The sequence below is a fragment of the Diospyros lotus genome, chromosome 13 (genome assembly GCF_014633365.1).
Source record: "Diospyros lotus cultivar Yz01 chromosome 13, ASM1463336v1, whole genome shotgun sequence".
Lineage (NCBI taxonomy): Eukaryota > Viridiplantae > Streptophyta > Magnoliopsida > Ericales > Ebenaceae > Diospyros > Diospyros lotus.
In genome coordinates, this window is record NC_068350.1 from 11701746 (window position 1) to 11728721 (window position 26976).

General features: G+C 35.4%; 1 long non-coding RNA gene across 1 annotated transcript; it reads right to left on the reverse strand.

Annotated features, from left to right (window-relative positions):
• Positions 1-11815: 11815 nt before the first annotated feature.
• LOC127788260 (uncharacterized) lies at positions 11816-13055 on the reverse strand. Its single transcript, XR_008020305.1, has 3 exons — positions 12865-13055; positions 12681-12785; positions 11816-12020 (listed from the first exon to the last, which is right to left on the reverse strand). It is a non-coding gene; the product is annotated as an uncharacterized LOC127788260 (long non-coding RNA).
• Between the last annotated feature and the right edge of the window lie 13921 nt (positions 13056-26976).

The window sequence follows — 26976 nt, forward strand, 5'->3', positions numbered from 1 at the left end:
CCAGGTGAACGGGTGTCACACTGGGGCACTCGAGGGAATAATGTTAAACCAGGTGAACGGGTGTCACGACGGTGCACTCGAGGGATTAACGTTGGACCAGGTGAACGTGTGTCACAGTGGGACATTCGAGGGATTAAGTATGTCAAGGTGATATCTCGGGTTAGACGTGTCTTGCATGTTGTCGTACAGTATGTCATGTTCGTATGTCTTTCATGCATTGTATAACTGTTTCATACCTTCACTTAGATGTTTATCATCTAATCTGGGTTATGCCCCTGGAACGTTTAATGTTCCAGCCAGGGACTGCTGCGAAGGCAAGGATGTGGCCGGTTGAGGGCCAATGATGCTTAGTTTGTTAGTCGTTGTAACATTTGGAGGCTTTAGTATGTATTTCAGGTTGTAAATGAACAGTGGTATAATAGCGATTTTTATCATTTGATCTGTATTAAGTATTTTTGCCATGGAAATACAATGGTGTTTTGGTATTAGTGTATCCGCTGCGTTGTATTAAGACTCGTTTAATTTAAGATTATTGATCTTGATAATTAAACGGGCAAGACTGGGGTTCGCGGGGTTTTGTTTCTGCATGTGAAGATTGTTCTTGAAATACCGCGCGTGTGTAACTTAAAGAGAAAAAAAAAAAGAAAATCCCGGGAATACCTTTATAGTGACACGCCTGGCGAGACGGGGTGTTACAGCATACATACATGAGCATTAAATGTTTTGTATCCTTACTTAGATGATTTATCATCTAACCTGGGCTTTACCCCTAGAATATTCAAACGTTTCAGGTGAAGATAGTAGCAGGAATGAGGATGAATGAGGCATGTAGTGGCACTTAGCAAAGTGTATGATGAGTTGTATGATCAGTTCAACGTATGTTATGTTGCTCATGTATTTAAGTTCTGCTACTTCAAATTCTAAATGTTTGAGAAATGATGATGTAAAACCCTATTTAGGGTTAATGTTAGTTGAGAACTTATGATTAAATCATGTTGAGAAATTTATGTTCTCGTGATGTAAGAGCTGATTTTTTATTAATGTTATGATATTAGGTTCGATTTTAGCTTCTGCATTTAATGTTTATGATGATTCTCCTTGGAGATAAATGAATGAAAATTTTGGGATAGATAAGAGTAATGATATGGTATAGTCTTAGTTATAGTAGTATATAAAAAAAAAAAATTATCCCAGAATTGTCCTAAGTTTTAACGCACTCGAAAAACGGGTCATTACAAAACCAATTTTGAATTTGTTAACCCTATTAGGATTTGGACTCAGACCCATATCAGGATTTGAACTCAGTCTGTGAAAATCTAGATAAAAGTTTGCCTATATTTGGGTCACAGAATCCAATTGCTCTAGATTTGTCAACAATTGAGAAAAAAAACAACAAAAAGGAAGAAGAAGGAAAGAAAAAGAACAAAAAGTAAGAGGATCAGGGTAGTTTTCCTAGAGCAAACCCAAATCTAGGTTTCTAATAACTTTCTCCTTCTCTACCATATAAGATTAGCACAAAATAATATTTTGATATTTATGTCAAATTCATCGACTAACAAACTCTACCAAGGGAGATATCTATTATCTATCAAAACCAAGAAATGTGCCATGTTTATTTTGGCTAACCTTAAGGGCATTGAATATATTTACCCAAATAATGTGAAGCACAACCCAACTCTTTGTATATTAGAAAACTCAAATGGCAAATGCCAACAACCCATGAAACAAAAAGTCCTACCGTTAGGTAAAAGAAACGAAATGCATTTTAAGACCCTTCAATTTCCTTTTACAGAACCATAACCTTGTTAAACAAGATGTTTGTTTTTGACATATCGAAGTGTGTAATAAAGAATCAATTATTCCAAAGTGAATATTAAGAACATAAAATTTACCTTCAATGAAGTCATATAACAGGCAAACCATCCATATAATTCATCCAATACTTCATTTCTATGAGATTCAATTTCAACAATAAGTTTCTTCACAAAAATTTCAAGTAAGGTATATGAAATTTTCATCCTGCATTAGTAACAGAAATAAAATGAATAATAAAACTCTGCAAAAGATAAATGTTTAAATATGTGGTTGTAGGAAAATTATGATAAAATAAATCAACAACAGTAGTAAATTCATTTAAAAATTACTATTACTTATGCTTTACATGCAATAAAAAAAGGTATAGTTCTAGTTAGTAAAAAATAAAAGAACTACAGTTCCAAATTCATAAAGTTAAATTCAAAATCTCATTCTCCATCAATTGGTAGTCATCCCAATATATAAGACATGACAAATTTATAATCGAATCATCTATAAATTAAAAAATGAATTCTTATTTACACCGTAACCAATTTCACATTTCTTTAAGTATAAAAAATTCAACACCTAAAGATAAAAATATTAAATTTCGAATTAAGCTTTCTATTTTTGATAAAAATATTCAACACACTAAAAATAATATTTGATCATCCATGATTTAATAAAAAACAATTCTAAATGTCAAATTCTTAAAAAATTTTAATTTTTATACTGTTTTTTTTTAAAAAATTTACACACAGTCGTGTTTTTTTTATTTAAAATTTAAAAATTATACTATTTTTTTTTACTATTGATTTAAAATTTATAATTGGATGCTAGGCATAGGTATACGCTAGCTAACTAAGAAAAACCAGATGGGGGGTAGAGAGTGACTGGCAAATCAAAACAAAACCTATATCAAATCAAATCCAACTGCATCGAAGGAAAATGCGTAAAGGCACAACATTTGCAGCAGACTCACCACAATCAGACACAATCTTGGACGCACGGAGAAAATATGAAGGAGAGAGAGAGAGAGAGAGAGAGAGAGAAAGACCCAAAAATCTGAATCAGCTTGCATGCAATGACATATATCCAACATTCCCCGCAAGAGAACAAAACCCAGAAACCATGCTGCACAAAAAACCCACTGCGCTCACCATCTACCCGAGACCAAATGGCAATTTATTTATATAAATATTTACGAATACAACAAATACAGACCCACATTATATTTTCTAGAAGAAGAAGAATATTTAAGTATTAAATACTTTAAAAATTAATTTTAAAACTACATGAATATATATACATACACACAGTCGCGATATACACACAGTGAAGAGAGAGAGAATGAGAGATACATACACACAAAGATAAGGGATGAGAGATACATACTTTGAGTAGTGACTTAGAGCTTCATGTGCGGCGACAGACATAAATGAAGATCAGCATCCTTAGAGCAAAACGAACATGAAAAAAAAGAAGAGAAATCTAGATTAGGAATTTCGAAAGAGAGGAAAAGGACTTTTGGAACAAAATAACAAAAAAGAAAAGAACACAGCATAACGAAAATGCACATACAAACACTAAATCTAAAGTCGTGATATGATGCAGAAAATGGAACAATACCTAGAAAAGGGAAGGAAAGGCGTGGTTGAGTGGAGCGAAAAGACTTAGCAACCAAATTAGAAGCAACAACAGCACCACAAGAACTAAAACTAAAGGAACTATATACACAAAGTGACTATATACATACAGTCGGGATAGATATACATACAGTGAGGATAGAGAGATAAGGGATGAGAGAGACACACAGTGAATGAGGATATACATACTTTAAGCAGCGATGGAGCTTCATGTGCGGCAGCCAGCTTCAGCGGATAGTTGAGGGAGTGGGAGAAAGGGAAAAAAAGAGGGAGAAGTAGTGAGTGAGAGAAAGAGAGAGGAGTGAGACGGCGGGTGGATGGGTGGCAGTGACTAAAGGAGTGTGTGAGAGAGAGAAAGAGAGAGGCAGTGATGCATTGAGCCGCCCACATGTCCATCAATCAGCCATTGAGTCGTCACAAATTGGAGAAGAATTGTTGGGCAAGAAGATTTTTAATCTCAACCATCAAATACATAAAAATGATCCCAGCCATTGAAATGTCTCAAGAGTGAGACATTTTCAAAAACCATCATGTTTTATTATATAGATATATATCCTCTTCTCCCCTCTCCGTGCGTGTTTCTTCTTTAAATACACAAAATGATGACGACATCGCCTTGTAGCACTCTATTAGTTACAAACTTTATTGCTTAAACCTTAATTGTGTTTATTGCATGGTAGGTAAAAGTTTATTACAAATTTTAAAAGTCCACAATAATATTTTGAGCTAAAAAAGTGTAATTTTTTTTCTTAATTTGGGGGCTCCATGCAATACAGAAACTACATAATTTTGATATCTAAAAAATCCCCTCGAGGGTCCTATAAAAAGGATAGATATTATTCTTTAGGAATCTTAAAAAAATCTTAGTACAAAAGAGATAAATATTATCTATTAGAAATCTTAATTCTGACAAGATATTACAATATTGAAATACATATCATTTATAAAAAAAACCCTAAACTAAGGAGATTTATAATTGCCCCATACTCCTTTATAAATAAGTAGGCCTTCATTTTAGAAAAAATACATATCTGATACAGGTGGAAACTCTACTCTACAGTTTTCAGCATCCGAAGTGTTTGAATTAAGTATCGGAGAATTTGTGTAGGAACTTTCTCGCGCTCTCTAATTGTTTTCTCTTATGCAGTATTGGTCAGCTTTAGGTCTTGGGACTAAGTTCATACCATCGTGAGAATCCTTAGCCTTGAGACAATCGATGTCACTAGCTGACTTGTTTGTATGAGCCAATGAATATATACTGCAAGCTAAAGTAATGAAAGGGTGCTTGGGTAGACGAGCTACCATCAATTCTATGGGCATACAGAACCACGAGCAGAGTCTCTACTGGTGAAACGTAGTTCAACCTAGTATATGAAATAGAGGCGTTAATCCTTGTTGAAATTGGAGCAGAATCCCCTTGATGGAGTGGATTTAATAAACAGATGAATGGCATAGCTTTAAGAGAAAACCTAGATTTGATTAAAAAAAAGAGGGACCAAGCCGCTCTTAGGATGGTCGCCAATCAAAGAAGAGTAGCTAATTACTATAACTTAAGGGTGAAAGCCAGGCCATTATCCGAAGGCCACATAATATTGCAAACAAAGGCAATTTCCTTTGATTGAGTGGGTTTAATAAATAGATGAATGGCATAGCTTTAAGAGAAAACCTGAATTTGATTAAAAAAAAAGGGACCAAGCTACTCTTAGGATGGTCGCCTATCAAAGAAGAGTAGCTAATTACTACAACTTAAGGGTGAAAGCCAGGCCATTACCCAAAGGCCACATAATATTGCAAACAAAGGCAATCATGAATGCACTTCAAGATGAAAGAAAGCTATGAACAAATTGGGAAGGACTATATAGAATCAAGAAGATGTTCGGGCCAAACACATTCATTTTACAAACTCTACAGGGAGGCAACATTGACAAAACGTGGAACACCAACCACTTGAAATAATACTTTCCTTCTGATATGTAAGAGCACTTCTTAGGGACTTACTGATGTAGTTTTTGAAGTAATAATAGGATCCCTAACCACGTATGGGGATATAAGTAATTTTTCGTTAAAACACATGGTCTTATGGATGCATGATCTATTTTTTCAGGGAAAACAAGACAAAGTCTCATAAACTAGGCGTGAAAAACCTATTTGTCGTTACTAAACTTTGATCAAGTATGTCACAGCAAAAGGATCATCACAGAAAAAAGACTGCTAAGATACTTGGGGGTCACTTGTGTCGACAAACGAAGGACTCGCCTCAGGCAGAGGTGGATAAAATAAAACTTTTAAGATGTTCAGGGGTTACTTGTGTCGACAAACGAAGGACTCACCTCAGGCACATGTTGAGAAAAGAAGACCATTAAGATGCTAAGGGATGATTTGCCTTGACGGATGAAGGATTCGCTTTGGGTACACACGGATAAAAAAGATAGCTAAGATGGTCGGGGGTCACTTTCATTGACAGATGAAGGACTTGCCTTGGGCACATGTTGATAAAAAAAGACCATTGAGATGCTCGGGGGTCACTTGCGTCGACGGACTCTCCTCAGGCACACGCTGATAAAAGAAGACCGTTAAGATGCTCAAGGGTCACTTGTGTCAACGGAATAAGCACTCATCTTAGGCATACGTGGATAAAAGAAGATGGTTAAGATGCTCGGGTGTCACTTGCAATAATGAACGAAGGAATCGCCTCAAGCACACATGGATAAAAGAGGATTGTTAAGATGCTCAGTGGTTACTTGCGTCAGTGAACGAGGGACTCACCTCGGGCACACACGGATAAAAAAATACTATCAAGATGCTTGGGGGTCACTTGAGTTGATGGACGAATGACTCACCTTGGGCACACACGATTAAAATAAGACCATTAAGATGCTCGTGGGTTACTTGCATAAACTATCGAAGGATTCACTGTGAGCACACATGGATAAAAAAAGATCATTAAGATGCTCAGGGGTCACTTGCATCGATGAACAAAGGACTTGCCTTGGGCGCACATGGATTACAAAAATGATTCTTAAGATGTTTGGGGATCATTTGCGTCGATGGAAAAAGGGCTTATCGTGAACACACGTAGATAATAAGATGCCTATAAGCCCTCATGGCATTTAGGCACGAATGAATGCCTCGTTAAAGCCAAAGGACTTAGGAGTGGCGATGCAATCCTCATTAATGTGAAGTCTTATAATAAACTAGTCCACACAAGGGATTGGGGGTGATGCAATCTCCCTCAACTTAAAGTCTTATCAATAAACTAATCCACTTAAAAGACTGGCGAGCAACGATGCAATCTCCCTCAACTTAAAGTCCTATCCATAAACCAGTCCACTTGAAGGATTGGGAAGTAGCGATGCAATCTCCCTTGACATAAAGTCCTATTAATAAACTAGTCCACCCAAGGGACTAAAGAGCAATGAAGGAATCTTCCTAAATGCATGAACATCATCAATAAAATTCGACAACAAAACTAGTCCACTTGAAGGATTGGGGAATGATGGAGTCTACCACACAATGTCCTTTTCTAAAACCAGTTTCCCTCCCAAAAGAGTTGGGGGGCAGTTTATATAAATGTGCAAGAAAAACGAAGCAAGCAAAGCAAAGAGATAGGAATGTCACCAAAAAACAAAGTCATCATAAAAAGAAAGTCTTATAAAGAAGAAGTCATTACCCTAAAAGAAAAAAAGTGTTCATATAACACAAAACAAAATCGAAAGGGAATAAGGACTGCTCAAGGGATAATTATATCCTCGAAAAGATCTACAACTAAGAGTGGAGAAAAAGCCAAAGATGTAGAAGTAGAAGCTGGGGCACCACTTACATCATTATCTAAAGCTGAAAGGGCATTAATCTGCTCATGAGCTCCGAGCCCACCTTCACATGGCTCCCAAGAACCCATTAGATTCTCTTAAAGAAGAAAGATTACTCAATCAAATACTTGAAAAAATACCTTATGGATCATTAAAACATCAAAGGAAATTAGAAACAACTCCAAGTAAAAGCTATGGAGGCTAATTCTCACCTCTAGGAGAGATATGGATAAACTTTTGAAAAACTGGCAACGATAATGATGGATCAAGAAAAAGAAGTAAGGACAAACCATAATACAGTCTACTCTTCCATCTGAGAAACTCTAATGAAAGAGTAGGGAGTCATCGTTATGTCATAGGAAAAAGCCTATTAAAAGCCTATTAACATTTTAGGCTAAAAAGGTGTAAATTTTCCCTTAATTGTGTTGGAATTGCTATATACTGGGAAGGTAAATTTAATTTTTTTTGCACATTAGAGATACGCAACGAAATACATAAATACACATACTATACATAACTTGGGTATTTAAGAAACACAATATTTCATCATATAAAATACTATGAATCACATACCTATAGCTTGATGTCAAGTGGGTGTAGAAATTATTTCTACACTAAGACCAAATCCCCCTTACCACGTGGAGGGCCTAATCCTTCCACACCTTGCAAGCTTCTCGGTACCATGTCACAGTCCTTGTCCTATGCTAGCTTGAGGACGTTGATTCACCAGCACCCATGTGTCCCCTCAGACTATTCGAAATTTTTCCTACACGTAACAATTAAGCAGCCATAAAATTCTTATAAAATTAACAAAAGCAGTAAAAGAAAGAAATAGAGATAGAAGTAAAGCTAAGCACCAACCCTCTCTGTTAATTCCTCCTCCATTTTCTGCCTCCCGAATCACCCCCACCCTCTCCAATTTTATGCCATGTGTAAGGCACTGATTTTTGCTAAGGTGGCAATGTCGACTCCCGTAGCTGGGAGTCGACTAGCAACTTTAGGGAGTCAACTCCCCTAGTAGTCAAGTGTCTGAATGAAGTATTCAACTTTGAATGTTGTTTCAGATAAGAAATCGCAATTGGATCATTAACTTTTAATAAATCGAGTCATTAACACTTAATGACTCATCCAAAGACCATCATTAACTATTAATGATGACAAAGACACAACATGCACATAGTATCGATACCAGAAGCTACATTATATGGTGTGTGACTTTCCAAGTTCACTGCCTAATATCAATTAGATAATGCTAAAACCCTTTTAACATCAACCAAATTACCTCAACCCTTTGCGAAAATCTCTCCATGTTTTGGTGACAATTTGAAAGATGTTGGGAAGCACTTAGTAGCTGTCTAGCACAATATAGTAGGCAATGAAGTCAAACTTCAAGTGAGGCTATTACAGTTAATGATTACTATGTAACACTATTATTTCGTTACTCAATGTCTCGATTGAATGAGATTCATGGCATGATAAACTCACAAACTCAGTAGCTATGAGTAAGATCTTATCAGTGTGACTAGATGACACCTCAAGAAATACTTTCCTGATTAATCATATTGCCTTAGCCAAAGACTTTCCCATCACACTAACAGTAGACAACATAAGACATTCACCACACAGAAATAAGGGTGACAGATTCTATCCTTGTGCACCTGCCTCCATACACCAGCAATACGAAACCACATAAATGAACGTCCCCACCTTGCAATTGGATGGTTTGACACATTAGCATATCCTACACACCGACACACAAGATAACTATGTCAGTTCAAGTCTAAAGATCAGTTAACACAATCATAACTCGATAACAAGATTGTTATCCGCAATTCCATGTAATTAGTCATCGGTGTCACATTCAGTGCGTTGTTCTCCAACAACCACCCATGAGTTTACCAGAGAAATCCCCATGTCATATGGTATGTGACTCATCACCCTTAACCATTAGTATCTCATACAAATCAAGGTAGTAAATATCATGACAATCAATAATCAACTAAATAGAGTCCCCATCTTATTAATCTAAGGATCATGAATATTTAAGAAATCTCATTACCAGATAATTCCGTCACATATTCTTAACAAATTTAAGAATAAGACTCTCAAACAAGAAATCTAGGGACTCATTCATACAAGAAAATTGGAGAGTTATAAATGTTGATAAGCTTGCCTTTTTATTAAAGATATAAAAAGATACATCATATTTATTATTAATATACATGCTAGACATCATCAAAATCTAGCATTAGTGCACATCACTGACAAATTGGGGGGAGGGGGTCCCATGCATCACACAAACTAGATAACTTCATCATCTAAAAATCCCTTCAAAGGTCCCATAAAAAGGATAGACATTATCCTTTAGGAATCCTAATAAAACCTTGGTACAAAAGGGATAAATATTAGCTATTAAAAATTATAATTCTGATAAGATATTAGAATATTGAAATAAACATTGTCTAAGGGGATATGGCTGCTTATATTGTTGGAAACTTGGGCAGTTTTAAGTCACATAATGATTTACTTGTGGATTCCAATAGCTAAGATTAGGGTGATCCCTCTATCCTGGGTTATACGTGCTCGAATAGGGATCATACTTCCTTTGCGATTGTCCAAGAAAACCACCTATTGCATTTACTTGCTCAATGGGTTCCTCTTGAAGAGTTGGGAACATATCAGTTGGATGCCCTATTACTAAACAAATTCCACAAGCCTTCGTTGTTTGCATATTACCTACAACCATTGATGAAAAAGAGAAGTTGACTCGCAATTTGTTGTTCAAGGGAAGAAATATTTACCTCATTGACATGCTTTGATGGAGGGTCAAGCCTAGCGCCAAATTGTTGCGAATTGGCCGCCATGTTTGAAATCAAATTCTTTGTAGCCTCTGGAGTTTTATCCATCAGTGCTCCTTCACTAGCTACATCAACCATGCTCTTATTAGTTGGTAGAAGGCCCTCATAGAAATACTGGATAAGAAATTTGCTCACAGATTTGATGATGGGGGCAACTTGCACATAATTTATTGAAGCATTCCCAATATTCATGTAGTGACTCTCCATTATGCTGCCTTACACCACAAATTTCTTTTTGAATGTTAGCCACCCTTAAAGTTGGGAAATATTTTTCCAAAAACAACCTCTTCATCTCATTCCATGTGGTAACACTCCTAGAGGGTAGATAATAGAGCCAATCCTTAGTCGAATCCTTCAAAAAAAATAAATGGAAAAGCTCTTAATTTAATTTGCTCTTATGTCATCCCCATGGGTTTTATACTTGAACATACCGCATGAAGCTCTTTTAGATGCTTGTGAGGATCTTCACTTGCAAGGCCATGAAAAGTGGGCAAGAGATGTATTAATCCATATTTTAATTCAAAAGTAGTAGTAGCATCTAGAGTAGGGAACGTTATGCATAAAGGTTGTTGATTCAAGTCAAGGGAGGCAAGTTCTTTCACAGTTTGATTTCCAGCCATGACTTCCTTCCCTTCAGAATTTCTTTGAGCTTCTCTCCTTAACCTGCACAACGTTCTCTCTATTTCTGGATTGTACTGAAAATCACCTTAATTAGAAGATCGAGTTACATGCATGAACAATCAAGGAAACTCTAATAAACCATGAAAAAAAAAATCAAGAAAAATCTGAAGTGATGAAAATAAGTAAGAATTCTATGCTATAACACAAACAATCAAGGTGAATTTTTTATATATATATATTATTTTATTTATTATTATTTTTTTATTTATTATTTTTTAAAAAAAATTCAAGAACAAAATAAAGATCATAATAAGCACAAAAAACCAACTAAAATCACTCCCTGGCAACAATGCCAAAATTTGGTGTGCTGTCGCAAGTAACCAAAAATAAAACCTATACTCCTAAAAATATATATAGTAGTGCGAGTAAGGATCGATCCCATGGAGAGTATCTAGCCTAGTTTTATGCTATGTGAACACTGACGGGGGGCTTTGAGTATAACGAAAACAACTAATTAAGAAACAATTCAAATTGAAATATCAAAATCAATCAAAAGAACAAACCTTGGTCTAAGTCGAGATCCACCATCGAAATCTTACAATTAATCATCGATACAAACATATATCAATTCACACTTTGAATATTCACAATTAGAATTATTTTTCTATCTCTCCTTAGTCATAGTTAATTAAAAAATAAGCGATCTAATCAACCATAACTACTAAATATAGGGGTGTTCGTGGTTCGGTTTGGCCAGTTTAAAACACCAAACCGCAAAGTCGATTTTGTACCAAATCAAACCGAGTGGTTTGATTTGGTGTGGAAAACCGAACCGAACCGCAGTTTGCGGTTCGGTTCGGTTTCCGCTGGTTCAAATTTTTTTCATTTGGCTCGGTTCGGGCCGGTTTGGTCCGGTTCAGTTCGGTTCGGTTCGAACCGAACTGGTACTAAATACCTTGTTTACACTGATCTGACCTAATTTAATCCATATGGTCAATGTGAGTACCTTATAATGTAGTTAAAAATAGAATTTAACTCATAATTTAATCCTTGTTTACCAACAACAAATTCCTAATTTACAAACAACACTATTCAATATTCATACCAGGCTACCAGCAACAAAATGAACAACTCATTCTAACACCAGGTTTTGATACATCCGTCCATAAGTACGCATAGGACCACCATAACCCACGTATGGTTCAGTATTATCCAACAAATCTCCACTAAGGCCAGCATCATCAATAGGTGCAGCCGAATCTATTGCAACGTGCAACCGAATCTATTGCAACCTGCAAAAGCAAATTGCTAGTAAGATGAGGGAATAGAAAATGGCAATGCCATTCATTAATTAATGGAGAAGACAAATATCATAAGAAGTTTTATATCTGGAACACCTACAAAAAGATGAAAAAGACCTAGTTTTGGCTAACACCCAAATCTCCAAGGCTTTCATGAACTTAACACACCTCATGTTTCTGGGATCCCTAGCTTCCCATTCCTGCTATTATGAAATATCAATTAACACATCTCATGCATACCCAAGTGAGCCACACAATGTCGTCCAAAATAATTATTAAAAAAGGTCTGTTTTCCATAAACTTTAGGGAAATGTTTTGACAAATGGTACTAGGTTAGATCCATGAAAATGTAAACTATGGATGCCAAATTATACACCATATGGGGTCTCAAAGAAATCATGATTTCCTTTGACAGTATGTCAAAGAGGTAATGGAAACTTTTGAAAGGTTTGAAGCTTGAAAATATGATAAATAAAAATTGAAACTTCCCCTCTCCAACTATCTGAATAATTAAAAAGACCCTAAAAAACACACCCCTAACCCTCCCAAAGAAAATCAAGATAGAATCCTATAGTCAATTCCTCCAAGGAGTTCTATTATCAACAATAAAATCCAGATGACTAACAACAATAATAAACCATATATCAATACCTGATGCCCGTAAATCTCATGAGGCCTTCGAACAACACGTTCTGCAACACCATCTTCTGCAAAAGTCACAAAACCAAAGCCTTTGTGACCAATTCTCTTGGGATCCTACATCAAGAAACCAATTTGACATCCTCATATTATCAATAATTCATCCATCTATTGCGCTACAAAAATATGGTTTTACCTTTGGAACATAAACATCCAGAATGCGGCCAAATCTACCAAAATACTGGCGAAGATCATTAGCTGTGGCCTCCTGAGAAAGTCTTCCAACAAAAAATTTTCTGCAATATTAAGGAGATTAGGAACAAAGGAAATGGAGCACACACACAATTCAAAGTTTACAAGCATGCTCCAAAGTCTTTAACTTCATCACTGATCAAGGCTGAGAAAATTTTTTGTCATAACGGACTTATCTGCAATATTAAGGAGAACAATAAAATTAGAAAATTAAAATGTTAAAGTTAATAGTTAATATAAATAAAATAATATACATGTTTGATGAGTAGATAAAAAATTACCAGATTCAACAGATTCATAAGTAGCATGCTCTTCTAGTACTGGGCTCATATCCAATGGTAAAGATGTAGCTCTCAACCAATTCTGGTAACAAATCAACGCTTTTACCATAGATGGACTCAATGAACTTCGAAAGCAATCAAGCACCCTACCTCCAGTGCTAAAAGCTAACTCAGAAGCTACTGTTGACACTTGAATGGCAAGAACATCTCTAGCAATCAGTGATAGGACATGGAACTTTGTCGAAGATACCTTCCACCATGCCAATACATCAAAAGTTTTGTTTCTTATATCCTCATTTGGCTCAGTTAGGTACCTTTCAAGCTCATTTTTCATTTCAGTTGCATTATCTTGAAAACATTCTTTCTCAAAATCGGATTTAAACATGTTAACAGTATCATCCTCATCAGGATCCACAACTAGAAACCTTAGTCTAGAAGTTGTTCCACCTTGTTCATCTGATTCAATTGATGCATAAAAATTCACTAACTTCCCTAGAGTGCTCTTGATAGAATGCATAATGGTTTGAACTTCATCTTCAGAATAAAATTTGTGCAAACAAAATGCCACCTATTTCATTTTGTACCTAGGATCAAGTACAACCGCCACATAAAGAATCATATTTTGATTTTCAATGTTTCCCCAATACTTATCAAATTTTCTCTTCATGCTAGAAGCCATATCTTTCAAGATTGATTCGTAACATGAACTCCATTTGTTTAGTCTACCAAGCACGTTACAAATTTCATGGAAATAATTATTTGCAATAACATTCAAGGAAGCACTAAACGTGAGGGTAGCATCATAAAAAGTCTTCAAAAACTTACAAAATATTGCACAATTCTCCCAATCTGTAGAATTTGGTGGCCCAATATGTTTTTTTCCATTTCTATCCTCTTCACAAAAATATTGAGAATAAAGCAAATCTTCTTCTTCCAACAAGTTAAATGCATCAACATATTTTAGTGCATGATCCAACATTAAATATGTGGAGTTCCACCTTGTTGGCACATCCAAACACACAAGAGCCTTCTCTTCTTTACATGTATTCTTCACACAAGTTTTGAATCTTTCCAATCTTGAAGGAGAAGCTCTAACATACCTAACTGCATTACGTACAGCCATAATAGAGTAATCCAATTCCTTTAAGCCATCACCCACTATCAAATTCAAAATATGAGCCGAACACCTCACGTGTAAAAATTCTCCATCACAAACAGCACTCTTCCAAATCTGTAATCTTTTTCTCATGTGCCCAATAGCCCCATTGTTAGAAGCAGCATTGTCAACTGTGATTGTAAAAACCTTCTCAATCCCCCATTCTTTCAAACATGCCTCAATTGTTTTACCAATTGTCTCTCCCTTATGATTTGAAATTTCACAGAAATTCAATATTTTTTTTTGCATTTTCCATTCAGAATCTATAAAATGAGTTGTAAGCACCATATAATTAACATTTTGAATAGAAGTCCATGTATCAGTGGTAAGAGAGACTCTTTGTGAATTCTTAACAAAAAATGACTTCAATTTTTTCTTCTCTTCATTGTAGAGACTAATTATATCCCTAGCAATTGTAATGCGTGAAGGAGGATCAAACTTAGGGCATGCAGTACTACAAAATGATCTAAACCCTTCTTGCTCCACAAACTAAAATGGCAATTCATCAATGACAATCATTTTGGCACATGCCATCCTACAAGCTACCTAACTAAATCCTGTAGCTACAAGATTACTACCTGATCCACTTCCATCCTCACTGTCACTCTTCTTTAAAAAATGTAAAATCTTTTGCTTCTTATCTTTTAATTTGTAAGGATTCTTCTTACACTGATTGTTTATATGGTTCCAAAGAGTACTTGTCCCATTTCTTCTAGTATCACTTGCATAATCTTTGCCATAATAATTGCACACAGCTCTAGGCTCAGAACAATCATCCTCATTTTTTTTGTAAAATGTTCCCATATTTCAGATTGCTGCCTAGGTTTCCTTTTTACAGCTTTGTCCTTAGAGTTCTTAGGTGGCAATGGAGGTTTAGAGCCACTACTTGATTCAATGGTCGTATTAGTCATTTGATTTTCATTGATGTTTCTCACACATTCAGGATCGGTATTACTAGCTGATTCCATCTACCATTGAAGCAATCAAAAATTTGAGATATTTTCTTGAAAATGAATTATTTGGAATTCACATTAACTAAACCCTAGCTAGTTACAAGTCAACTAAGCAACTTGGATTCATTGATTGACTAAGCAACCCTCCGAACTCAACTATTAGAGACAAAGGAACAATTGAGATAAGTGGATAAGTCTCTGTTGATCTCATGAGAGTAGAGACTTCTTCTTACTAGGGTATGCATGTATTCAAAAATCAAGAACTTAAGAGAAAATTAGTTACACTGGAAATTGAATTTAAACAAGGCACTGGACATTCAACACAGCAACATGCAGCTTCATAAAGGATTTGCAAGGAAATAATAAAGAATTAAGTTGGCTATATAATAGTTTAGTCGGCAAACAGAGTGAATGTGGAGATTGAAATTTTTGAAAGGTAGATTAATTTTAACCTTTTTCTTCTTCAATTTATTTTTCTTTCAAAGTCACTACATATAGCTTGGTCCTTTTCTGATCACAAAAGCCAAACTCCTCTCTATTCAAATAAATTAGGTAGGATGAGGAGATTATAGTAGAGCAAAATTGTCTACTATAATCTTCGAATCAACAGACAACATTTTAGAGAAAATACAACTTACTAAAAAAGGTAAATAAAATTAAATCTACACACATTCACATTTGTCCTTCCACCGCCGAATCAACAGACACTTGTGACTAAAAATAGGTAAATAAATCAACATAAACAGTTGTGAGAGAGTGTGAGAGAGTCTACCTCAACCGGAAAATTGGCGATCGAAAAGGGGGAAGAAGGCGACGGGACTGCTACAAGGCAACGGCGGTGTCAAGAGGTGATACCAGCAACCGGCGAATCGGCTATCGGAAACGATGGGGGAAGAAGGAGATGGGATGCTCGGAGTTGAACTGCTGCGAGGCAACGGTGGCGATGTCAAGATGAGCGTCTAGTCTGCTGCGAAGTGCGACCAGAGCCTGCAACGTGGGGGCCACTGGTGGGTTGGCACAGATTACCGGCGATCCGAAGGTCCAAGGAGAGAGAGACTGCGGCGAATGGGTGGGCTCGGGTTAGGGTTTGGGGGAAAGGGGAGAGAAAGATAAGAGGAAGGAAGGAGGCCGATGGCGCCCTAAGCCATTTTATATTTTTATTTTTTTTAATTATATTATATATATATATACGCGGGCGGTTTGGTTTTAAATCGAACCGCCGGTCTGCCAAACTGCAAACCGCCCGATTTGGTAGATTTCTAAACCGAACCAAACCACACATTCAAAAAATCGGCCGGTTCGGTTCGGCCGGAAACCGCGGTCCAGCGGATTTTTTGAACACTCCTACTAAATAACCCAAGACAAGCGCTAAAGGTTTAATCTAGTGACAGCTTTAAGAGTTAGAGAGATCGATGAAACTGAACAACACAAGCACAAGCGATTGCATTTAATTTAAACAATTGTTCTTCCTAAGATCTAATAATTTCTGACGTAGCAAATTATTAAATCTTAGTTGGTTCACAAATTAGAGGGATGAAACAATTATAGATTTGATATCTAACTTAGCAGTAGATTGCAACGAATGATAAACTACTAAGCCTTCAAGTAATTAAATGAAACAATCATGAAGATAGATACAGAAGAACATCTTATATTCAAAGCACAAATTGAGAAATAAAAATCAATTAGATCTCACAATTTCATTGATCCTGAGGCTTCCATTGTCTTAAACCAAGTATAAAAAATTAGCCACACAAGGCTATCATCAAAAACTCAAAAGAGAATAATGAAAAGAAGGGACGAGAAAACCAATATGTCACTACCCCTTTGCCTTCATGCACCTTATCTGCCTCTTAAGCTCCCCCCTTTTTTGAGCTTGGATCAAGACCTTAAATAGCCCCCAACAAATAATCCAAATCAGCCAAAGAATTAGGATTTCCTAGACTCCCGTAACTTATGAGTCCGTTTTGGGTCAAAGAAGAAGGATTTTAGGCTTCGTTCCATTCTTAAGAATTGTAGTTCAGAATATGTAGATGAATTTAGACTTTTGAATCACTTGATTTGGACATCAAAAGCTCAAGTTGTGTCCTTTTATAGATTTAGTGTTCGTGCAAAATTCTAATCCAATTAGAATTTGATCCAGTTTTTCGGTCCCTAACGTTGAAGTAATGTTTGGAGGCCCAAACAAACTCGGATTTGGACAAATAATACCATTTTGGAAAGCCCAAAAAGTTCTCTACAAAAGCTCTAAACCTCATTTATGTTCTTGAACTCTAACATGGTCAAAAATCTGAAAGAATCCTAAAAATTCAAAATATTAAAAAGTTAAAATTTTCTAACTAAAAACCTAATTTATTCTAACCTATCCAAAATTGCTTTAACCATAAAAATAAGCATAAATCAGCATAAAGCTCACCCAAGAGACCATATCTAAGGGAAATAAATATATAAAATTATGTACTCATCATATAATTTTTTTTATTTGATAATTAGTGGGGGGACAATTAAAGTTTACGAGGCTCAAAATTAAGATTTCAAACTCACAAATAATACCATCTATCACCTGCTACAACTTGGTAGTTGAGAGATATCATATTCTTTTTATGAATAATGGATATCATATTTATGAAATTGTGAATCTATAAATAGGTGCACTCCCGAAGATGATGAGTTTGTTAATTTTGGGTGGCTTAAATATTTTTTGTGGGTGGTTTGAGAGTTATTGCACGCACTTAGATTTACCCAATATGCATGTGAAAAGCAATGGCGGTGGAATCTTGGCCATAAGAAAAAACAAAGAAGAAACTAAGGGTGCGTTTGATTGTAAGGGTAGAATTTAGGTGGAAAGAAAATCAATTACAGAGAATTGAATTATTTAGAATTAAATTCTAAGAAAAATATCAATTGAAGATGTTTGATTAGTTTAATTTTTTACCTAGAAATTGTTATATTTTTTCAACTTTTGGTATTTGATTGTTATAATTTTTCATAAAAATAATTATATATACACATGCAGATAATTAATAAATACACAAATTAATAATCAATACATAAAATAAATTAAATATACATATACAAAATATTTAAAAAATAAATTAATACATACAAAAATATACATACACACAACAAAGAGGATGAAGAGTCGTTGTTGCCATCGCCGCTGTCAATGGCTGCCGCAGCCCCCGTCAATGGCTGATGCTACCGCCCTCGCCGTTCACCCCTCGGTAGCGCACCATCACTCTGTCGTTGGCTGTTGTTCACTCGCCTTTTCTCTCGCTTATCGCTCGCACTCGCTCTCTCTCTCTCTCTCTCTCTCTTTCTCTCGGTCGCACTCATTCTCAGCCATGGTTTCCCACTGAGCTCCAGTCGCTACCCCTCCCCCTCTTTCGTTCCATCGTTGGCCATAGATCACTCACTCTCTCTTTCTCGCTCGTCGCTCATACTCGCTCTCAACTATGGCTTCCCATTGAGCTCTAGTCGCTGCCCCTCCCTCTCCCTCGCTGCAAATTGAAGGTTTCCCTCTTACCTAGAAAACAATTTCTCTCTTTTACCCTAAGAATTCATTTTCTAGCAAAAGTGAGAAAAAAGGGTCACATGACCCTCAAGTGAGAATTTAATTTAACTAGAAAATTAAGCAATCGAACACTACAAAAGTTGGAATTTAGATAGAAAATAATCATTTTTTATAAAAAATATGACCAATCAAATATGAGCTAAGTAGATATAAACGAAATTATTTTCAACAACAAGACAAAGAGATTAGAAAGATGAGGATGATGCATGGATGGCTTAATTAAAACTGGATAGGAAAAAGAAGATATCATCGAGCTGTCCATCAATTTGATGGACAGTAGGGTTACGTGTTCTCGTTATTTTCCCCAAGGTGTCATTTTCCCCAGGGTTACGTGTTCTCGTCATTTTCCCTAAGGGTGTTTTTCCGTTTTCAACCATGCTTTCGTTGTTTTTTCTATTTTAATTAATTTATCAACTTCAAGTGTGAAAATGAGCCACAGCGAATCATTCCAACCAGACAGTGACTCGCAACTCATCTTTCTCTTTCTCATGTGGATAAACTCCATCTTTGTTTTTTTTTCTCCCTCTCTCTTTTTTTTAAAAAAAATAAAAAGATAAGAATGAATTCAGTTTCACTTACTCAAACAACCTTAATTATGAGCTGTTTAGTTATGAAAAATAGGGTGAGTTGTTCAAAAAAATATTTTATAGAAATGGACTAAAGGGCCACTTTAGTTAATTTTTTTTTTTTTAACTTTATACTGTATATTTAAAAAATAAAAAATATGTTTTCTAGATTGTCTAAAAGTAAATACTATTACCCTTTGAAGCATAAAATATTAAAACATATTTACTTGGGTCCAAAAATTTGTTCAAATACAAAAAGTTTTCTTAACGGAGATTTGGGAAATGAAAATTTTCAATTTTTTTTTTTTAATTACCTCTCTTTTTCTCTTTTTTCTTGAATAGAAGCTCAAATTTTAGAGATTAAAAAGTATCTAAAAATATGAAATTAGCAAGATACTCCTAAAAGCAACTAGTTTTATTTGACCACGTGTTTCTATCAACAAGCAATAAAGAGGTGACACGTGCATGTTTCATAATCCATTTCAGTTTTGAAGGATAACCATTGGCATCACACTCCTAAATATCATGGCTCAACTCATCTTCAAAGAATTTGAGATTAACATTATCTCCATCTGATTCACATTTAACTCCCAGATCCTTATCTTGGAGATTTTGAACCTAATGTTTATCTCTATTTGGGCTCACAAATAACCAAATATGAGATATTAGAGATAACTTCAAGTATCTTTACTCACCTCATCTCCTGGAAAGTCAAGCATATCTTTATCTAATTTGAGATATTCTTTTCTACTTCAAGATAATCAATTTTGAGAATCTCAAAAATTATAACTCCAAGTATCCTAGTCCACCTTGCCTATGTAAAGTGATGGAACCCTTACCAGTAAAGACCAAACAACTCTGAATATTCAATATGCTTTACTACTCATTTATTAGATTGGTTTGAGCATTGAAGACTATATCGAGAGAACAAGCCCCACCCATTCTTGCAAGTACACATCAAGGTAGAGCTATGGTGATTGGTCCCAAAAATCGTCATCATTTAGTGCCCACCGTGGGATATAGGTGTCAAAAGGGCCGGCCCGGCCCGGCCCGGTCCGGCCCGAGTCGGCCCACGGGCTTTTTAAACGGGCCGGGCCGGCCCTTTTACTAAAAGGGCCGGGCCGGGCCCGGGCCCTTTTATAATTGATAGGCCCGGCCCGGCTCACAGCCCCCCTACAAAAGGGCCGGGCCGGGCTGGGCCGGGCCAGCCCGTGGGCTAGAGGGCCGGGCCGGGCCCTTAGCCCACAGGGCCTAGTGGGCCGGGCCCGGTGGGCCCGGCGGGCCCGGCCTTTTTTTTTTAAATAATTTTTTAAAAAATAATACATATAATATATACATATATAAATATCAAAATAATACATATATAAAAATTAATTTGTTTTTTTTAAATATTTTCTATCTTAATTCTTAAGTTTTAAATATTATTTCATTATTTTATATTTCAAAATTCTATATGCCTTATAATTTTTGTTGTGAATTGATATGAAAAATAATGTACATATAAAAAGGAGAATGTTTATTTATAATTTAAATATATAAAAAATTTAACTTAAAAATTTTAAATAAATTAATTGATGGTTATTATTTATATATATTGCGAAATTAAATTTTTTAGCATCCAATATCAATAATTACCTAAGAATAACAAAATTAAAAAAAAAAATGAGTAAGGGCCTTACTAGCCCATAAGGGCCTCATGGGCCCGGCCCATAAGGGCCCAACGGGCCATGGGCCGGGCCGTGGGCCCAATTTCTTTGGCCCAGCCCGGCCCTCCAATGGGGGCCGGGCTCGGCCCGGCCCGTATGAACAGTAACGGGCCGGGCCAAAGCCCGGCCCGTCACGGGCTGGGCCGGGCGGCCCGCGGGCCGCCCGGCCCTTTTGACACCTCTACCGTGGGACTGAGATTTCATACCTTTGCCTTGTAGCATTATCGAGCCTTTTGACCTAATTAACTACTTAATCATCACGCCCCAACCCTCTTGCAACCACTATAAGAAAACAAACGATTTCAGATGGATTTTGAGACAAATTTTCAATTTGAGATGGATTTTGGGTTATCGAAAAAATGCTTGTCGTAAAATTTGAAATGAATTTTTAGACAAATTTTTTCTATATCTAATTTGAGACGAATTTATTCGTCTATATTTTGAGATGGAAGTTTTTCGTCACTAATTTGAAATGGATTTTTTTCGTCTCTAATTTGAGATGGATTTCGGGCCGTCGAAAAAACGCTCATTGCAAAATTTGAGACGAAATTTAGACGATTTTTTGAGATAGAGTTTTTTCGTCTAAAATTTAAAATGAATTTTGAGACAAAAATTTTAGATGAATTTTTTCAAATAGATTTTTAGACAAAATTTCGTATGAATTTTTTGGGTATATTTTTTGAGATGGATTTTCAAAAAAAAAAAAGAAAAGAACTAAATTAATATATAAATAAAAAATTTAATTTTCTTTCAAAATTTGAAAATTAAACCTAATAAACGCATTATTTATATGCACCAATATAACAAAACAAATGAACTAAATTAAAAATCATGCATAAATATACATTCATCATAAAAAAAATAACATCCATGCTAAATATATAGTAGTAATAATACTAACATCATCTAGGAATAGATCTATCTAAAAAGAACTACAACCTAAAATATATTCATGCCAATGGTGGATCAAGCCCAAATGCCCGTTGCTTCATTGGGGTCTTCTTTGTTCTCTAGAAGATGAGCTCTAACTGAAGGACCCACAACATCCATAACTGTTGGCACCTCGTTGGGGAAGGCTAACAAATGAGTTCCTATGTGGGGTTGTGAGTTTCATAGGTTATGTATATTTGTTAGCCCTTCCTGACGAGGTGTCAATCTAGTCCATGAATGAGGATGACAACAACAATGGCGATAGTGATGGTACTTGGTAACAACGATCAGCATGGATGACATGAACTTTTGACCCCATCCCATACACGTGATCTTTTTTTTTCCCACTTGCAATGTCCAATAATAAGAATGTCTCACCAATATCTAGCTGCGAGGGTTGGTTACCATCACTACCTTCCTATTGCAGCCTACAATTATCATGAATACATGGAATAATTTGTATTATCAATAGGCCAATTAAGCATAATAAGATTTAAAACACACAACTATTATATACTTACGTAAGTTTTCCCTACTTCAAGTGGCAATGACAAAGAAGGCCTGAATCTAACAGTGCTGGGGTAGAGTATTTGTGGGCTATGTGAATCAAATCCAATTGCACCTTTTGATTGTTGTGATTGTTGTGGAGCTTCCAATTACACCTTTTGATTCATAAATTCCTGAAACCTAAGAATCTAAATATATATGGTATGCAAAAAAAGTACAGTTGAACAGAAAATATATTCTAAAAAACAAAAGAAAATCTTGTAAAAAATCAGAACACGTAATTCAAACATTGCTAGTATTCTCTTCAACAACCCATAACATGAAATGTTTCATATTGGTAACCTAATACATAGCATTTCAGGAAATCCTAAACTATATTCAATTTTGAGTAACTTCAAGGATTTGAATCAATTCTCCCATTCATAGAATAAATTAAAACGAAAAATATATTCATGCCAACAAGAACAAAAATGGAAAGATTTGTCCAAATGTAGTCAAGTGAATAGAAATTAACAGCCAGCTCTCACTGGCTGAAACATAGAATAGTGATACAGAATTACCTAGTCCCAAAATATTGTCATGACCGAAATTCGAAAGCTATAATCGGCATTGCCCCCCAAGAAGCCATAAACTCCAATAGAAAATAGTAATCATTTCAATATTCATAGCCTTTTGGCATTTAAGCATCTCATATAAATTACAAACAATTTCATTGCCTTTAAACTGATATTGAAGTGCCTACTAGGCCAAAATTCATCATATGCTTATAATACTCAAAATTTACCAATTCACGTAAGAAGGAAACATTAAACCTCCATATACATTATTCCCATGAGGTGATGTGTACATGTTGTAGTCAGAGCGTGACTAGGATATATGTACTAGAATCACTTACCATGATCTCTATTGTCAAAATTGATGCCAACCTACAAAATCTCAAATATTAAGGGGCAAGCCTACCACAAGCTTAGCGAAGGGTAAAGAACATTATAATAGGAGAAATATAGAATCAATGCATCAAAGTAATAACCACATGCAATATATCACATATAAGGATCACCGTCCACAGTCCACAACAACATGAATCGTATTTTTTCCAAATGCACATTAACATAAATGTAATCAGCCACAAGTGTTAATATGCTCAAATCAAACAATATGAATTCTAATTTTTTGTATGCAACTAAAGAACGAAAATCGTGAATAATACCACTATAAAGAACGAAAATCGTGAATAATTTTTTGTATGCAATTCTAAGAGTTTGAATGCAACAATTACCACTATAATATAATTTATCCACTCAGAGTGTTATATATAAGTTTTGGGATTCCCTCAAACGCCTCTTGGCTGTGTCATGTCAACATCACCTAGCAAGATTATCAAATGAAATGAGAATTGAATCAATACAAAATCAAGTCACCTAAGATTTGGACTAACCCAAGGGTTGCCATAACTGGGCCAAACCCAACTCCAAACATATTGGACTGGCCCATGAACTAGCTAGGCCCTGCTAATCTAGGCCAACCCAAAAATAGCCTATAATAGCAACAATCGCCGCCACTGGCAACCATCATCGACCACAGATTCCACGATTAGAGTCTACCATTAGAAATGCCAAGCCAATGAGGTTAATATATCCAAAAATGAAGTAGATCTAAGAATTGGATTTTTGTATATCTAATTTTAAATTTTTTGCCACAATTGAAAACGCTGGAAAACGTTTTTCAACCACCCAAGGCCACCACTCGACTCATTTACCCCTATAGACCAAAATACCCTAAAATCAGCCAGATCCGATGTTCGAATCTTCATAGATCTAAGTTTTAATTTTTGGTTAGAATTTTGAAAATGCAATGGCAGTCGCCACTGACCACTATGGCTGGCAATTATCGACAATCGGAGGCAACCACCCGACACCCTTGTCCCCATCGACTAACATAGCCAAACACCATCAAGATCTAATGACCAAATCTCCATAGATCTAAGCTTAAACTTTCAAAACTAACCACGTGATTATACATATGTATATTAGGGATTTATGCTGAAAATAAGGCCAATAAAACTAAAAGATTTACCTTCTTGTAGATCAGGGCTACTTTTAAAGTGGAAATGACATTAGATTTAAGAACGTAGGTTAGATTTCACAAATTTAGTAATTTACAAAAGCATATATTTTTTTTTTTGGGGGGGGGGGGGGGGGGGGGGGGGGGAATAAGGCTTTACAACTATGATATCATGCCCAGCATTGTCAGCCACGAGTCTTCGTCATTGACCACAAACAAGCCATTAATAGATATAACGAGTTAATTAAATTTTAATTTTTTTTATTTTATTATTAAAATATAAAATTTTAATCAATAATGACATAAAAATAATATATTAACGGTGACTTAATAATATATGATATTAATTAATAATCTCATAAAGTATTTATAATATTTACAATAGTCATAATATTAATAATTCCATAAATAGCTATTTTATATGGTCATAATATTGATTTCTTTTAAATATGGGGGTTTTATTTTTTAGAAAAACGAATAAATTGGCAAAAGTAACAAGTAAAGTGTCACTACAAGAGGATTGATTTTTTCCGACGGTTAAAAAACCGCCGGAAAAAATTTTACCGGCGGTAATTTATTCTGCCGGAAATACGTCCGTCGGAAAATATTACCGGCGGTTTTCAACCGCCGGGAAAAAAAAATTTACCGACAGTTTTGTTGAACCGCCGGTAAAAATAAGAATTCCCGGCGGTTACTCAATCCGCCGGTAAAGCGAAAAAATTTCCGGCGGTTTTAAAACCGCCGGCAAAATAAAAACATTTCCGGCGGTTTAAAACCGCCGGTAATAACATCATTACCGGCGGTTTTAAAACCGCCGGAAATAAGATTATTACCGGCGGTTTCAAAACCGCCGGTAAAGGTGAACCGCCACAGAAAGCCAAAACACATCAGCTAAAATTTTTTTTTTTACAACCTGTACCTGTATAACATTAATCAAATGCAATCAAAACCGGTATAACAAAAAACTACCAACAATTTTAAAAGATTCACCCACTACACACAATACGTATAATAATTGTATATAATAAATCTATTTAAATACCATTACAATTTTAAAAGATCAATCTTGACTCATCTCATTACACAATATCATTTTTGCACATACAAATCAACCCTAAACTAAAACACATCCAAGTGACCTCAGATAACCCTTGATTACCACCATGCTGCTTCAACCAAAATTGCATATCATATTTTTTCAATCTGCATTGAAAAACAATAGATCTATAAGTATGTACATTAACTATGAAATTGCATAAAACATGTTCAAAATTGCATAACAACTATATACAAAAACACTTACATCTGAGACCCTCCATGATATCGTAGTTTTACTGTTATTAGCATCCCTCAAGACACGCATCCCAGAAAATTGTCGAGGCAATGGATATAAAGGTTTCAATACTTTCTGAATACTAATTTCAACAAATTCATTACCTAGCTCTACTCCCCTTACAGACTTGGTCGGATCAATGGACACAATGATTGCCTCAGCAATAATGTGGCGAGGTATTCGTCTATTCATCAAGTTTACAAATTTACTAATCTGTCATATCATACAGAATAATAAGAATTACTTAATATATAATATCATGAGTATCCATGAGAATGATAACAAATTCACTAATTTTTTCATATTAATTTGGTATCTTTTGGTATGAATTTTGCATGACAACAAGACAAAACCATTTCTTTCAAGTAACATAATTTTGATTTTTTTGGAGCCAACAAGAAACAGGATGAGAGACACCAGTTAAAATTGTAAATACCTATCACATGCACAAAAGAAAAAAACGAAATGGCTTTAATAATATTCAAACAATTACAATAATAGCATGAGAGACACCAGTTCCGAGAGAGAACTCTAAAACGAAATGGCTTATTGCCTCCTCCTTTGCTTCACTTTACCAAGCAGTCCCTGCCTCATGTGACCCACTCAGAAATAGAGAACTCTAAAACTCTTATAATTAGTATTTTTGAAATAATTTATTTTGTTTATATGGTTTGTATGACATTTTAAACTTTTCCTTTAAAATGAAATTTTTAAAACTCCAAATCCAAAGATGAAATTTTTGCCGGCTTTGAAGTCCTTTTAAACTTTTCCTTTAGCCTATGATTCTCACTGCTCGCTGAAAGAGGGTTGCTGTGGATGCTCAATTGCTTCAACCATTTTCTCTTTTCCTTGAGAAAGCCACAAATTAAATTGCCTCTTTTTGGGAAAGTGAAAAAGAGCCGATTACTACTGGATCAACTCTTCTTTTAATGGGTATATATACTATTCCCAAAAGAGAAGTCTTTTTGGTTTATTTTTAGAAAGAA